The 17909-nt window shown below is 44.2% G+C and overlaps 1 protein-coding gene across 1 annotated transcript in view; it reads right to left on the bottom strand.

Moving 5' to 3' along the window:
• glis2a (GLIS family zinc finger 2a) overlaps positions 1-16506 on the bottom strand; it is a 33711-nt gene extending 17205 nt beyond the window's left edge. Inside the window, exon 1 of the mRNA XM_084076495.1 lies at positions 16036-16506. The gene's annotated coding sequence lies outside the window, so the exon portion shown is untranslated. The remainder of the gene's footprint in view (positions 1-16035) is intronic.
• Positions 16507-17909: the final 1403 nt, after the last annotated feature.

Genomic DNA, 17909 nt, shown 5'->3' on the forward strand with positions numbered 1-17909 from the left:
CAGCAGTGGCAGGTGAATTTTGGGATCGATTAATGACTGTACCGTAGATTGTTAACCACTGCGCTGTGCAGTAATACAGGCAGTATTTCAAATATAGCTATAATAGCAGATCTACATTTTGAGCTATTGTGAGCTTGTAGATCTTATATTTTTTCCCCCATTATTTTTTTCTGTTTTTGAAAAATGTCACCTATCCTATAAAGATGAGCCCAAAATATAGACGGCAGGTTGAAAGTGGTTAATGAAAAGGTTATTTTATTGTCCTGACTGTAACAAAGGTGTCGGTGCACGCATTTGATGCACTGGGATCAATATTAAACAAATTATGAAAATCCACAAAAGCACAAATATAATATCCTGTAGGTAGTTGTATACTCTGAAGTGCAAATCCTCCTGTTCTTTTCACCAAATACTGTAAATGTTGTTAATGTGTTTTTAATCCCTTTGTAACTTTCAGAAAAGTGTTTTTTTACTGTTTTACTGTAAACTCTACATACATTACATTCTTTAAGCACAGAGTTGCCATCGTGGCTTCTAAATGAGAGCTGCAGGGAAACCAGAGAAACATTATCATGTGGGCTTTTCACCACAATCTGCATTTTTGTGGTGTGTCTTAATTGGGGCTACATCTTAACAAAATTGTGTCGTATTTTTCCACTCATAGTGATGCCGTCCGATGGTCTGGGTGAGGCATGAAGAAAGAATCTAGCGTTTAGTGTGAGTCAACTCACAGGTTCCTCTTAGACCAGTGACTCAAGACTCAGATAGCTACAATAAAGTAGAAACCCGTCACAGGTTCAAACAGGGAAGCAAGGGTTGTGAATACAGTCTGACCGACACCTTGATCTGGCCGATATATCGGCAATTATCCCGATTTTTAACCACTTTCAACCTGGCCTCCCTACTTTGGCCATTTCATTTTTGGGGAACCCCCCCTACCCCAATATATATACCGTATGTATAACATATTATAACATATTATATATATTTATTTATGTGTTTATTTATTAAGCTTACATTTAACGTTTCATCAACTTTCATCAAATCAAATCAAACATTTTCATTTTTCTTTACAAAATATAGGTCAGAACAATCGGTGATGGGTGGTCTAGTTCTCGACTCCAAAATCGGGATCGGCATCAAACCCAGAAATCGGTCGGGCTCCAGCACAAAACCCTTCACGGGTTCAAACGGGGAGGCGAGGGTTGTGAAACGCAGGTCCTTTTTGGACTCAGTGAACTGGACTTATAGCCAAACCTGTCGGGAAGTGCACGGCAATTACAAACAGGATCCCCGATATAATACGAAGCAGAGGCTAAACCACAATGAAGTCAGTGTTTAAGTTCTTCTTGCCGGCGTGCCAACTCGCCACACAGTGGTTTCACATTCCACAGAAACCCTAATCGAGTTCTCACGCACGCACGTCTTTCGCTATTCGGGGGTATTCTGAAAGGCACGCACATACGAGACCATATGTATGCAGGCACGCACATACGGGGCAGATGCACACCAGGAGGCGTGCGCAGAGAGACATTACACCACACGTGAGCCCCCCGCAACACCGCCCTCCTCCTCCGCTTTCACTCAATGACCTCTGTTTGGGCAGCATGCCCAGACCCTCTTATGGATCCCCGACCGCCTAGGAAAACACTCACACTTATGCAAACACACACACACACACACACACACACACACACACACACACACACAGTGTGTATATGTGGACACACGCACATACATCTAGTCACATACAGGCACACATTTGAAACACATTGCGGCACTGGACCTTTTGCATACATTTACAGTAAAGTACACACACACACACACACACACATACACACACACACACACACACACACACACACACACACACACACACACACACACACACACACACACACACACCCACACCCACACCCACACCCACACACACACAGTGACACCCCCTCAGGCGTATCATCACACACACCCTACAGATGAGAGATTCTTTCCTCCTTAGACAGGAAACCTTCGTTTCCACGGCGCCCTGAGCTGGCCTCCCCTCCCCACGTGCCTCTCCCTTGTCCTCTTTTACTCCCTCCCTCTCCCTCCCTAGTCCCTACCTCTCTCTCTCTCTCTCTCTCTCTCTCTCTCTCTCTCTCTCTCTCTCTCTCTCTCTCTCTCTCTCTCTCTCTCTCTCTCTCTCTCTCTCTCTCTCTCCTTCTCATTCCTTTCGGACCGTGGCTTTCCTCTCTCTCCCAGTGCTCCACCACTACATACCTCCCTTCTGCATCTGTGTTCTCCTCCTCTCCTCCTTCCCTCCCTGACAGCCCACTCTGTTGCTAGTGCCGGACAGTAACAAAGTACTTGGGTACTGTAATTCTTTTGGGGTATCTGTACTTGACTTGAACATTTGTATTTTTGGATACTTGTGACTTTCCCTCCACTCCATTTCAAAGACAAATATTTGTACCTTTGACTCCACTACATTTCTAGGAAAGGAAAAGATAAGATTACGAATTAACCACTTAAGCCCTATTTCAAATATAGGGAAATAGGCGATTTACAAGCTCACAACGCAAGCAAGTACTCCAGTACTTTAACTGAAGTACAACTTTAACAGAGCAACATTCACTTGTAGCTGAGTAATATTTGCCCAGGAGTATCTAGACTTTTGTCTCAAGTACTCAAGAGTTGAGTTCTTTGACCACCACTGTCTGTTGCTCCACTGAACTCTCCTGCACTTCTCCTGCGGTTGCAGAGCGGGAGCCGCCTTGTGTGTTGCATTACAGGCAGCTAATCCTCACGGTAGCAGCACGCACACACCAAAATCCTGTGTTCATTTAACTCTGAAAGTGTCAACATGGATGTAACACAGGTCTCCAGTTGGAACTGAACCCGGGGACAGTGCAATTACGCGGTCGACGCACTATCCGGTAATCTACCTGCTTGCCCTATAACTCACGTCACGTCTAACTGAAAACACAACTGTGGTAGAGGAAAAGCCAGACTACCCGATGTTTCAATATATATATATATATGACTAAAGTCAGACTCCAACGTATACAAATTAGCAATCAAAAGAAAAAACATGAATAATGGAAGAGAAAAGTTATGTGTTTACAAAAAAGGATTTTCAGAGATGGACCTTTTTAGCGTGGCGGTGCAGGCACCCTAGGCTGCAATGCCAGCCTTACAGCGTGTTGCGGGTTCGAGTCCCGATCCCGACGACCTTTGCTGCGTGTCACTCCCCATCTCTCTCCCCATTTCCTGTCAGTCTACTGTCCTATAAATAAAGGCATAAAAGCCCCAAAAACTTTAAAAAAAACAAGGCGAATCAATAATGCCTAATTTATTATGTCGTGCACCAAAAATAGCAGATCTACGAGCTCACGACGAATCACATCCACAATGCCTTGTGAGCTTGTACGTCCGCTATTTTCAGCATGCGACACCGTCATACCACAAAGTATGAATGAGTAAAAAAGAGTTCCTGATGGGTGAGAATATGAGGGAGATTCCCAGGGACAGCCAGGGGCTGTGATGTTACCCCAGGATCAGTGCCCGCTCCTTGTTTTGTTTTGTTTTATTTTGTTTTAGACTCCCTTGATCTTCCCATCCCATATACATCCTTATAAGGTATTACGCAATGCCTCTGCAGCAGCACAAAATGACAGGAGTCTTGTTTTTTGTGGCCTGGCAGGGACATTCTCGAACAAAGACAAAAGAGGAAAATTGTAAAGTCAAAACAAAACAAAAACAAGAAACTGAAAGACGGCTGGAAGGACTGGAAACCAGACACTAAAGAGACGCTAAAGAGGTAGGGAATGTAAAAAGTCAAAATATAACAAGTCATATGAAGGAGAGAGAGGTGGGAGGAGGAGTTGCTGTGAGGGAAAGAACGAGGAGGGAGGGAGGAAGGGAAGGAGAGAGGCATGAAGGAAACAGCAGGGGAGACCTCTTACCTAGCCACCCATGGACAATAGCCAGTAACCACAGACCCTCAGGCACTACAGGGAGTGATGGAGAGAGAGAACAAAACAAACGCTGCTATCAAACTAAACCAGATACATGCGAGAAAGAAAACCCCTTTTTCAGGCATGAATAGAGGAACACTTGGTTAATTATCGATACCAATTTATTTCAGAAACCATATAGCGGGGGCTTTAACGAGTGGTTTCCATGATGGCCCACGGGATCATGAAACTCACCCAGCACACAATGTTCTTTAATGGTGAGGGGAAAAAATATGTTTTCTGTGCTGTTTTCTTTTTTTTTAAATGTCTTTTCTTTTGAGGCTACAAATGACACAGTCTTAAAAAAAAAGACCAACAGGTGCCAAATGGTGGTGAATAGTCGAAAAAAACACAAGATAAAGGAGAAAGGTACAGTGGGTGAAAGAGAGAGAGAGACAGAGAGATAGAGAGAGACACACAGAGAGACAGAGTGAAAGAGAAGTGTGGGAGTTAGCGCGTGGGCTCTCTCCCATTCCTCTCCCGCTGCCTTCCCATTATTTGTTGCTCTGTTCTCCTCCCTCTCGCCTCCCTCTCTCTCCCCTCAGCAGTGCTATGTGATGCAACTCTCAGGCCCTGGTCTGCAATCGTTGCTGATAGTGCCTGCAGCGTGTCTCGCACTGACACTGGCGTCTTCACTACTTAACTGTTGGGGAGAGAAGGGGGGGGGGGGGGGGGGTTGCAAGTACCAAGACAGGGTGTTTTTATATCGCTCCATTTTCAAAAACTGTCTTTTCTTATTTTCTGTTCCTCCTGAACACTGGGGATTTCACTGTGTACGCCTCCCAATCGTGATTGAATTCTCAGAAACCAACACACTAGACACTGAAGAGAAGCCAGTTTGTTGTCTTTCAGTGCAGCTGGAGCTGATCATTATTTAACCAGCTTTTGCTTAAAACCTGAGCTCAGTCTGTAGAACGTTTGCCTTTGAATAGACTCTATGCACAGCAGCCACCTCTTCCTTACTTCCTTCACAGGTGTTACCAATGATACTAATGAAGGCTCTGTTCCATTTAGCGTTGCACAGTGGTTCTCAAACCTTTAAAATTTCAAGGACCCCCATAACTCTTACACCCCATATAAGGGTCCATTTGGAACCCCCTCAAGGGGCAATGACGGTACCTGGACCCCAATTTGAGTGTTTCCAGTGAGCCAACATGCACAATATCAGCAACCTGACTCTGACCAGAATGGAATCATTAGTATAATCGGTAACACCTATGAAGGAAGTAAGGAAGAGGCCCAATTTCTTTGCAATATGGCTGCTGTGCATAGAGCCCATAACAAGGTTCTAGGTACAGCCCCAGGCACTATGAGTAGTGTGGCTTGGGTAGCTAAGATGTGTGGTAAGTACTGGGAGCTGATGGTAGGTGTGGCGTGCCACCTCAGCAATCCATCTCCCTGGCCTAGCGCATTGTTGCCTGGCTGATACTGACCATAAGCCACGACTACCAACAGTACTTCTTATTTAAAATGTTACTGAATTTCATCTCCAGAGGCTGCCCAGGGATATACAGTAATGCCCAAAGCTTCTCTGTTTAGCTTCTCAGACAGATTTCATGGTGCATGCGCGTGCATGTGTGTGTGTGCGCACGCGTGCCAATTCCTGTGTCTATTGTAGTGTGCATCAGATTATGTGCTGTGTGTGTGTGTGTGTGTGTGTGTTTGTGTGTGTGTGTGTGTGTGTGTGTGTGTGTGTGTGTGTGTGTGTGTGTGTGTGTGTGTGTGTGTGTGTGTGTGTGTGTGTGTGTGTGTGTGTGTGTGTGTGTGTGTGTGTGTGTGTGTGTGTGTGACAGGAATTGGCAAAATCCCTCGGCTTGGCATATCAGGATTATGACACATGGAGCGGTTGGGTGGAAGCTGGGGGTGAGAGCACCAGATGTGAGGAGAGAGACACATTCTTCTTGGGGTAGAGTCTATGGACGAGTTAAGATTGTGTGTGTGTGTGTGTGTGTGTGTGTGTGTGTGTGTGTGTGTGTGTGTGTGTGTGTGTGTGTGTGTGTGTGTGTGTGTGTGTGTGCACACGTGTGTGTGTTATATCCATGCATTCGCCTAGAGTATTGCTGTATTGGAAGCTACTCAACTATCAATGCCTGTTATAGTTGTATGTACCTCACATCTTCCAACTCACCTGTCAACCCCCCGAAACAACACACACACACACACACACACACACACACACACACACACACACACACACACACACACACACACACACACACAAACACAAACATCACTCACCCCATCATCACCATCTGAGCAGCCATCAGCCGGGTGAAGCTGAAACTGAATTTCCTTTTACTTATACTTCGGCGTACTTCAAATATAGGGAAAATAGCCGTAAATCGGCTGTTTTCACATGCCTATTATGACATGTCCAGACGCTGGGGTCCATGTGGTTAAACTGTGCAGCCCCCTGTTGTACAGTCTCTCTGCAGGCTGAGGTCAGTATAATAACATGTTGATTGGGGAAGGGGGGGGGGAGTCAGGGCTGGGACACAAACATCAGCCCTGACCATGACATGATTTAGAGTTTTGGCTATGGGGAGAGGGCGTGGAGGTTGGTATGACTTTACAGGGAGGCAACCAGAGATCTGGTAGAGGACAGCCCCACCTAAACATGGCTTACCTACCGTTTGCCATTTGTGAGATGCAGTTTATCAATGTCTAGCTCTGGAAATATTCATAATCTTCTTGCTTAGATTAGTGGCTGGTCATTTTACATGGTGACTGGTTTGAGTTCTTGGGTTTATAAATGATGGAAACCACAAGCATGGAGGAGGGGGGGGGGATCACTTTGTTACTCAAGAACCAACCATTTCTGGGACTCTTCCGTAGCCATAATGATAAAAGATAAAGGAAGGAGGCAAAATATTTAAGAAGCCACAGCAATCAGTGCCTGGGGGGCAGCCAGCAGTGTGAAAGAATGCTACATGTGAATTTGTGAATCTGTTTTGCAAGCGCTTAAAATCTAGTTTGTTTACCCTGTAGGGCTGTTACAGTTGTAACAGAGGTACAGACTTAACCCTAAATTTTCTCTGCACCACAAGCTTGAACTCTCGTATGAAGCTCTGCACATGCATAGTATCATCCTCTTCCTACAGTACGTGGGAAATGTGCAGACCTTCGACGCTGAAGAGCTGAAAGAAAATCTGCAGCATGGAAGCATGGAATTAAATGACAAAACACATGAATATATATATACTGTGTAAGACGCTAAGTAACTTATCTTCTATTCCTGGGTTTGAAAAAGGAAACAGTTTTACAACTTGAAAGTTGAGGTGGGTGTCGGACTGATACATTTGCAATGATAATTTCTCTAAATGAAAATCCAGCAACCCTAGGAAATCTGTTTTGGAAGCTAGACCAATTAAGCCAGTTAGCCAAAATGCATGTTACAACATAGTATAATTGTAACAAATGTACTGCTAACTGCAGAATATAAGATATCGTATACTCAAAATACGTTGTAGTAGACAAAGGCAAGAAGCATTAGGTGAATAATCTGATATTTACAGTACCATCAATATATTTTGTGTGGTGTGGAAAGTAAAATGACCCCTAAGTATACTTAGATAGCCCTTACAATACAGTCCATATATTTGCAAACAATTCTGTTCTTTCCCTTCCCTCTTGCCTTAACCCAATCCGGGAACGCGTCTGTGTCATTTGAGATGTCTTTGTCTATTCAAAACTAGCAGCTATACAAGCTCATAGCGCATTGTATATCTGCTAGTTTTGAATAGCCAAAGTATAAAATAATGGTTATACAGCTCAAATCTAAAATGAACACAGACGCGTTCCCGGATTGAATGGGTTAACACACTCGGATTGTTTCGCTGCCCCCATCCTCTACAATTATCTCTTTTTATTCTCTTTTCTCTTCGTCCTACGCTTTTTCCTCCTCCCGGACCTCATGCATGGCCTCCCATCTCTTGATAGAGCTCCACTCCACCGACGCGCCGGCCTTTCTTTCATGCCCCCCGTCCCCACCACCCCCCACCACCACCACCCCCAAAGCCCAGCGCTTGGCAAGCAGACAAAGTCAACACAAATACTGCTTCACTCCTCTGCCTGCTCTACTTCCACCTTTCACTCCCTACATCCCTCTCTCCTGTCTTCACTCTGTCAGTCTTCCAAACCCCTCCCTGCCGCTTTCATCCAAACCGCCTCCCTATGTACGCACATGGGGAGAGAGAGAGAGGGTGAGAAAAGGTGGAGAAAAACAGAGATATCAGATGAGAGATCCAGGGATACCGAAAAGAATCGGAGATTGTTTTTAAACACTTAAACCCAGTTTTATACTTTGTCGTACGATGGGGTCAAGCGGGTAACAGAGGAAGGAGGGGAGAATGATAGTAAATACAAGATAAAAACAATAGGGGAGGAAAGGAGGAGGCCTCTCGTTATAAAATCTGAGCGTAGGGAAGCGTCAGTGAGTGGTGGGAGGGAGGGAGGGAGGGAGAGAGAGAGAGAGAGAGAGAGAGAGAGAGAGAGAGAGAGAGAGAGAGAGAGAGAGAGAGAGAGAGAGAGAGAGAGAGAGAGAGAGAGAGAGAGAGAGAGAGAGAGAGAGAGAGAGAGAGAGAGAGAGAGAGAGAGAGAGAGAGAGAGAGAGAGAGAGAGAGAGAGAGAGAGAGAGAGAGAGAGAGAGAGAGCTTTGAACCCTCATTGTCAGGAATTCATTTCCCTAGACAGAGCCAGACCCACAGCAGTCTGCATCCCAGAATTCTCTCTCTCGTTCTCCCTTTCTTTCTGTCTGTCTCTCTCTCATTCTTGTGCTCTGTCATCCAGACCTCAAACACACAAACATATGCGCCTCACATTCCTATGTGCAGAGTAGATTCACCCAATTTGTTTCCACTGCGAAATAGTCCGTAGTTACGTGTGTGTGTGTGTGTGTGTGTGTGTGTGTGTGTGTGTGTGTGTGTGTGCATGTGTGTGCGTGTCTATGCGCGCGCATGTGTGTGTGCATAAGTGTCTGCATAAGTGCACATGTGCTTGTGTGTATGTACGTACGTACGTACGTGTGCATGTGTGGCCCACGTGAGCCAAGCCAGTAAATAATAACCAGTCCCAGCTGTACTGTATGCAGTACTTCCAGTCTCCCTGCATAACGTTGCTGTCGGACAGAAAACCTCTCATCTCCATATTTTAACTTTTTATGTTTTTTCATAAATGAGTGCCCTACTTCATCATACAAGAGTGTCGCACAAAAGTAGTGGAAATAGCCGATCTAAAAGCTCACAACACCTCACGATTGTGAGCTTGTAGATCAGCTATTTTAACTAAATAGTTTTTAAAATAATAATAAAAAGGAACTGTTTTGGACATACAAGGTTTCCACCCGACAGCAACGATGGAGGGAGAAGGAGAGAGCGAGACAGAGAGAGAGAGACAGAGAGAGAGAGAGAGAGAGAGAGAGAGAGAGAGAGAGAGAGAGAGACACACACAGAGAGACAGATACACAGAGAAACAGAGAGACGTTGGAGAAATCGCAGCTCCAACTGAATACTTGGATAATAAGGAGGATACAGACAACAGACAGTAAAACAATAACTTTGGGACAGACATTAACAGAGACTGGCAGCACAACTACTGTATGCCACAGGCAGTACAGAACCCAGCTAAACCCAGAGCGTAAAAATGGACGCACATTACTCTCACAGTTAAATCAACACTTCAGATTTTTTGCTTCGCCGTGAGCTGCCACCCTGCGTGAAACAATTTAATAAAACACCAAATATAAAACACCAAATTGGCTTGAGTGGAGGGTTTCAGTATTACATGACCTAAATGTTAACTTAGAGGCATTTCTGCCCGAGGGGAAGTCACAGCGCAGGTGAACAAACATTGCAACACTTCCAGTTCCTTCAGACTCTTTTAACTCTTACTTTAAAGTAAGTGCTAAGTGGTCATTCTTAGCAATTTGCAGAATGTGGTGCTTCAACTTATGCAACAATTTCACCCTCAACTTCGGAATTCTGTGCGTGACAGCATAGCCGTGTAGCCTAATTGGGGTTAAAATGTGTAGGGTTTGTCCCACCTCTTACCAAAACGAAAGAATACAAGATAAGATAACATACATATATAGATAGATCGACAGACAGACAGACAGACAGACAGACAGACAGACAGACAGACAGACAGACAGACAGACAGACAGACAGACAGACAGACAGACAGACAGACAGACAGACAGACAGACAGACAGACAGACAGACAGACAGACAGACAGACAGACAGACAGACAGACAGACAGATAGATAGATAGATAGATAGATAGATAGGGGGGAAAAGCTAGAATCGGGAACAGTGGAAAACTTTGCAGGGAGTTTTGCCACCATGCAACAGGCCAACGTCAGAGATGAAATGAGAAGAGCAATGAGAACAGGGACTGCGGATGATGATGAAAAAGGAGGCAAGAGCTGACAGTCTGTCCTTTGTTCCGCCGAGCCAGGCCTGGGGAGGGAGCGAGGTGGACGCGGTCCATTTCTAAAAGCCTACACCCTCCTCCTGACGGCCGACTCCTTCTTCTTTGCACTCGTATTTCCCTCCTTTTCCCTGAGACATTTTTTTTTTTCTTCCTCTCATATCCTGTTTTTCTCCCTTTATGCTTTTTTTTCTTTTCCACTCCCTCTCTTGATTTTTTTTTTTCCAGGGGGTCAGTATTTTGTTTGAGGTTCTCGTGGCCCCTAGAAAAATGCCCCGTCTTCCGATACAGACCCCCGAGGAGGTGCGATTGAGCAAGGGAGACGTTAAGAGGAGAGTGTGGGAGCGTTAGCCCTGATTTATAATTCATCGTACGACAATGTTGCGTGTCGAATATAGCCAATGCACAAGCTCACAATGTGTGGCATCGCAACGCGAACGCGATGCAAAGCTTTGTGAGCTTGTAGATCTGCTGCTTTCGTAGAATAAATTAAGCCAGTGGTTCTCAAACGTTAATGTCAAGGACCCCGGAATATTTATATTATTTGGACGCGGACCAAAATCTCAGAATATGTTGTGCCATTGATCCCCAGAAGAGACGGTTTGCGTTAAAAGGTTTATAAATGAATACATTTTCCCAAGATTAAAAAAGAAAAAGGTTCAAAAAGCAGATCTACTATTTTAGCTCACAATGTGTGTCATCGTTTTTGAATAGCCGAAGTACTATTGTGTTAAAGTGGTTTAACTGTTATGCTACATTAACTCATTTAGCTGGGGACCCCCTGGAACCCCCTCAAGGACCCCACTTTAAGCATTAGGGAGGAAGAGAGAGTGAGAAGAAGAGGTGGTGGGTGGGGGGGGGGGGGGTTCGTGGTAAGGTTCGCGGAATTCTGTCTGTGTTTGTTTTGGAAATGAACACACGGGTGCATGGCTCTCGGGAGGATAATGGAAAAGAGAAGAAGGAAGAGGGGAACGTTTGTGTGTGTGTGTGTGTGTGTGTGTGTGTGTGTGTGTGTGTGTGTGTGTGTGTGTGTGTGTGTGTGTGTGTGTGTGTGTGTGTGTGTGTGTGTGTGTGTGCTCCCACAGGTAGCTGCCACATGCTCACTGTAAAATGTCCTCAATGTTCATTGAACTCTGAGGACAGTGGACCCGTAAATTAACACTGAGTAGGATTTTATGTGCCTGACAGAGGGCCTATATGAAAATGTGTGAATGTGAATGTGTGTGTGTGTGTGTGTGTGTGTGTGTGTGTGTGTGTGTGTGTGTGTGTGTGTGTGTGTGTGTGTGTGTGTGTGTGTGTGTGGCTCTGTTCATTGTTGTTCAATGTGTATGCGTATAGGAGATAATTCTGCCTGGCAGGTATGTATACTGTAAGTATGCGCAAGGCTGTGCGTGCCTGTCTATGTATGTGTGTTTGTAAATGTATGCAGGCAAAACAATATGTGGCTGCAGTTGTTTTGTTCTTTAAGCGTGTATGTAAAACAGCAAAGAAGAGAGAGATGGGGAGAGGGGGGTGCGGGAGAGGACGTGAATGAGAAATTCCTAGGATGGGAGAGGGGGGGAGGACCAGGGAGCCGGTGGTTAGTTAGCGGTTAGAGTCTAAGAAGAGAAAAATGAATGCCTGGTCCAGGGCTGGGCCCAAGCACGACACCACAGCCAGCCAGCCAGACCCAGCCAAGGAGAGGAGAGGAGAGGAGAGGAGAGGAGAGGAGAGGAGAGGAGAGGAGAGGAGAGGAGAGGAGAGGAGAGGAGAGCCGAAGTATAAGGCCTTCTCCTTCCCTCCAATCGCAGCCCCACCCTCCTCGCGTATGGGGGCCCGTTACTCTTGCCTCTCTGCTGCAGGGGAGACATGGGGAGTGGTGCTTTTTTTTTTTTTACGGCTGGGCTGAACCCACTGAACTCTCATGTACAAACACCAGAGAAAGTACTGAGACAACAGGGCTTATACCCCTGCAGCCAGTGGGAATTTTAAGGCCTTGCTGCACCCTGGGAGTAGGGCTGGACGATATGACTTCAAATCAATATCACGATTATTTCAAACGTTTGCTTCGATTACGATTTTTCGCAATGTTTTTATGCTATCATTGTGCAACGAAGTATAATACTTACAGGGTTAAGTGGTTAATCAGACTAATTTAGTCAATTTGTTGGTATATAAGGGGGGAAAAACCTGCCTCTCGATGAATTGATTAACCTACTTAAGCAAGATTAAGTTGTTTTGGTTATTGGTTCTAAATATCGGTTTCGATATATTTTCGGTTAATTGCCCAGCCTTACCTGGGAGTGCTACATGCACCCACTGAGGGTTAAGTGCTGTGCATTGTGGGTGAAAACCATCAGCAGAATCCTGTTATAGGTTGGGTAAGTGATTTTTCTTTGTTAAAATAAGTGTTGAATAGCTCTATATTCTGATAGCAATCACTGCTACAGAGTGTTTGTTCAGTAACAGGGGTCTCTAATCTATCTCTCCAGCTCCTAAAAAGAAAACGCATTTTCAGGCCGACATACATTTCCAATCAGGAGAGACAACTCATACAGGATACAGGATAAATAACTGAAATTGGAAGTCATGACAAAAAGAAATGGGCAGACATAATTGGAACTGGAGCACTATAAAACTGAAGCTGATAAATGGGTATTCTCTCCTGATTGGCAACCCACCTAAGAAATTATTTTCTCTTTATTAAAGAGCTGGAGAGACAGGGAGACCCCTGTTACTGAACAGACACTCTATAGCAATGATTACTTTCACAACATAGAGCTTTAAACTTTTAACAAAAAAAACACTTACCCTACCTTCAACTCTCCTGCACTGTAAAAGCGTTGATTTAACCACAAAATATATAAATTAACAGTGATAACAGTGGCAACAGTAATAGGGATTTTACAGTGTGCTCTCCTCACTCCTTTGCTGTCTGCTGTGTGCTATCTGCTATCGCTTCTTTCACTTTTTAGTCTTTATATTTGTATCATATTTATCTTCTTTCTTTCTTCGTCTTTTTTCATTGTGGGGGGGTCCGATGCAAACACCATATTTTGAAACACACAAACACACACAGATGTGCGTGCGCCACACACACACACACACACACACACACACACACACACACACACACACACACACACACACACACACACACACACACACACACACACAGAGAGCAGGCCTCCCACCCTGTCCCTCCCTTCAGAACAGACAGTGTGCGCGGGTGGATTTGAGAGCAGAGAGGGGGGGGGGGGGCTACATATGACTGTAACGGGCCGACACACCCAACAACAACACAGGAAAAGTGAGCTTGGCTCTGAAAACCCCTTCAAGAGTCCATCCGTGAGTTGAGTTCAGTTGAGTGAGTGTGTGTGTGTGTGTGTGTGTGTGTGTGTGTGTGTGTGTGTGTGTGTGTGTGTGTGAGCGAGCGAGCGTGTGAGTGTGTCCACCTTCAGGAAACAGCCTGATGCAACAGCACTGCAACCTGCATATCACAGCTGTCGGGCAGAAACCTCTTATCTCCATATTTTAACTTTTTACAGTTTTTCCCCCCGTAAATCAATGCCCTACTTCGTCATTCTACTGTGTCATACAAAACTTTCCCCAAAATAGCCTTCAAGCTCACAATGCGTCGTATCGATGCGTTTTGAGCTTGTAGATTGGCTATTTTTGTTCCTTTTCAATTTGAATTGTGAAAAGTAACAGTTTTCAACATAATATGAGGTTTCCACCCGACAGCAATGATATCACAGCTGTGGAATCACAGAGAAAAGAACTTGCATCCATTAAAAAAAACAAAAAAACTTTTCAGTCCCTTTAGAACGGTGGTTCTCAAACTTTTTAGTTTTAAGGACCCCCGTGACTCTGAGAGTGTACAAATGAACTCTCAGAGTTAAAGGCCTGTAAGGGTCCATTTGGTTTCGTTTGTACACTCTCAGAGTTACCTAGGCTACCTGTAAGGGTTGGAACCTCAAGGAACTCAGAGGGTCCCTGGACCCTACATTGAGAACCACTGCTTTAGAATTACCTTGTTTTCAGATCTGTGCTTTTTTGTGATTTCACTGGGCCCTATAGACTCGTGAAACTTGCTGTAGTGGAAGACAAAAAAGATGGAGTAAACCCTATTTGTTCAAATCAGGAAAATCACCAAGAGTCAAGATACAAGGGTTTCAGTGACTGCAGAGAACGTGTTTGGGGAGCCTTTGGCCTGATTTATACTTTGTCGTAAAACGGTGTTGCGGGTCATGAGTTTATAGATTTGCTAGTTCAGGTGCGCAACACTGTCCTATGACAGAGCATAAATCATTAGGTGTTATTATCCATGAGAGAGGGGCAGCAATGGATTGATGGTGTGTGTGTGTGTGTGTGTGTGCGTGTGCGTGTGCGTGCGTGCGTGCGTGCGTGCGTGCGTGCGTGCGTGCGTGCGTGCGTGCGTGCGTGCGTGCGTGCGTGCGTGCGTGTGTGTGTGCGTGCGTGTCCATGCATGTGCTTTGATGTGTGAGACTCTAATAGCCAGACTCACCTCAACTGCACCTAATCCATAAAGTGCTTTCTGAGTCAGAGACTAGCCTGTATACTGTGATGCTCTTGGAATGTCAGTCACAGACCGACAGAAACGAGATTGTCACTGATCGAACCATGACAGTTTCTGGAGCCATCCTCACCTGACAGTCACCCCACCCCCCTGCCTAAATCACAACTGTCACACACATGGAAACCTGATCAATAATTTCACCCAAATGCACAGGTTGGAGAGTCAAGCTAATCACACATGTTCACACAAACCTTCACAGGAAAATCTGTAACTAAGCCTTAGCTACAGATTTTCCAGTGAAGGTATGTGTGAACATTGTTATTCATTAGGTAGGCCTAGTATCCTCCTCCACAAGAGGATATAATTTATGCATAGACAACCACACAGTGCAACCTATATACACAGACACATGCACACACAAACACATGGTCACACAACTCAGTAGGACATGCATAGCCTATAGGCCTACTACATGTGCTGTATCAACACATGATAGCACTTAACAAAAATGCAAACATACTGCATGTCTATGCCTGCCTTATAATGACAGTTATCTATCTATGCTGCATAACAAGAACGAGAATGGCAAGACACAGACGGGCAGACTGACAGACAAGGAGGGCTGTCACGATTACAAATTTAAGTTGACGATTGTCACTCAAATAATTGCGATTAACGATTTAATTGTGTGTTTGGCGTTGAACATTGGAACATATGAATACATTTTTAATTTCTGTTCGCCTTTTAGCCTTGTAATAAAAAAATACACAGGGCAGATATGACAAATAACTTAAATAGACAAAGAAATAATTGACATTTAATAATTGTATACATACTTCGTGATGCCTTGTAAGCTTGTAGATCTGCTATTTCGGCTTTTTTAATATTTGAAAATGAACAGTGAAAACATTTTTCAACATGGAAACGATTATGCAAAAAACAATTGCGATTATCTCAAGTAATTGCTATTACGATTATGTAATAATTGTGACAGGCAGACAGCTACCAAAAACGCCCCTGGTTGGATGCAAATCTGCGTTTAGCCTGCAGACAAGACAAACCAGATCAATCATCATCATCATCATCATGTTTACCTTGTGTAATAAGACAGTCTCCACTCAACAGCTTTGGGATAGTCTCGTCCTCTCCGGTCACTTCTCACAAACGCCTGGCACAGATCGGCTATTCAAGTCGAGTTTGTACGTGTCTTCTCCGGAACCATCGCAGATATAGTTGTCCTTTAAAAATCGGCTGATAAAATACGGCGATTTGTTTTGGTTTTCATCCAATCCACGCCACAAAGAATCGTTTTTACCGGTATGTCTGTTTCTAAAGAACTGTAAGTGCCTTTTGCGAATATCGTCAGTTTTCAGATATGAAACCGAAAACGTCGTCTAGTACATTAACGATGGGCTAAAGTAAACTTGTTGTGACAAGACTGATTGGAAAAATGTAGGAAAATGTCAGTTAAATGCTGTAGCATATTTCAAATTCCTGGTAAAAAAAAAGAGATATATGCTTTGGAGGTGCATCGCTCAGTTGCGACGCTAGTCAACTGGGTCTTCAGTGGGCGGTCAGTCTGGTGTTGAGATGGGAGAGAGAGAGAGAGAGAGAGAGAGAGAGAGAGAGAGAGAGAGAGAGAGAGAGAGAGAGAGAGAGAGAGAGAGAGAGAGAGAGAGAGAGAGAGAGAGAGAGAGAGAGAGAGAGAGAGAGAGAGAGAGAGAGAGAGAGAGAGAGAGAGAGAGATGCCAGCATACAGATGCACCTCCTCTAACTTCCAGCTGTTGACTCACATGAAGGGATTGTGCTCACTCTCTCCCTGTGTACCAAAGTACAATAATCCATTAAGTCCTTCTAAATCCCAACAGTTTTCTGAAAAACTTATGTTCTTATATCAGTGGTGCTCAAACTTTTTCATGTCAAGGACCCCCAAAACGATATGTATTTGACCGCTGATCTCATCTCAAAATATTTAGTTCCAGGGACCTCCAGAAGCAAAGATTTGAGTTTAAAATGTTCGCTGTAAAAGAATATACAATCAAAGATTTGCACACATTTTCACAATTTTTCAAAAATAGCAGATCTACAAGCTCGTCGCGCGGCACAAAGTGACATGAGCTTGTATATCTGCTATTTTTGAATAGCCAAAGTTTAAATTAATGCTTTTTAGCTTTTTTTGCTTTTTTTGTAAAATGACACAGATGCTTTCCTGGTCTCATAATATACATCTTTAGATCTCCAGAGGTTGTTGCATCACAACACACACAAGTCACACCACTGACTGACACCCATGGACGTCTCATAAGGACAACACCAATTTACCATGGCTGTCAGGCACGGTGCCAGTCCACCCACTCCCCAGCTCCCCTCTGTATTCTCAGTCTGCCAACTTCATGTCCATCAGAGGCCTATTATAATTCATTTTATGCATGGAGTAAATGTTTCCAATATAATAGCGCAACAGTGGTGCTTTTAGTGGACAATTGGGTTGAGATGCCTTTAATAGTTGCCAAGTTTCTTTGTGGAAAACAGTCTACTGTATGTGTAGGCTATAATCAAATGTAGGCATACAATCGAATTTAGAATTATTTATTTTATTGACCAAGGACATGGAATCCAACACACAACTAATTTGACTTTGTTGACAAAAAACACAACCATTATAAGAGTAAATAGACCTACAGAATATAAATATACAGTAATACAAAATGAGAAATACTATATAACTGTGAGATATGTGGCTCCTGACGCAGCATGGTTGTCCCTCGTTCCAGCCCAAGAAGAATTGATTCTGAGGCTCTTATTTGGGGATTATGCTCCGACCATCTTCAGGAGCACATGCACCTGTACAGCACATAGACATTCCACGAGAAGAAGAGAAGCAAAACAGGCCAAAACAATTGTACATGCCACCAGTTGGACTCCGAATACCCATGCTTGAGTAAAAGCTGAGTGGGTGGTCGATGAG

The sequence above is a fragment of the Gymnoscopelus microlampas genome, assembly GCF_963454915.1.
Source record: "Gymnoscopelus microlampas genome assembly, chromosome: 2".
NCBI classification, from domain to species: domain Eukaryota; kingdom Metazoa; phylum Chordata; class Actinopteri; order Myctophiformes; family Myctophidae; genus Gymnoscopelus; species Gymnoscopelus microlampas.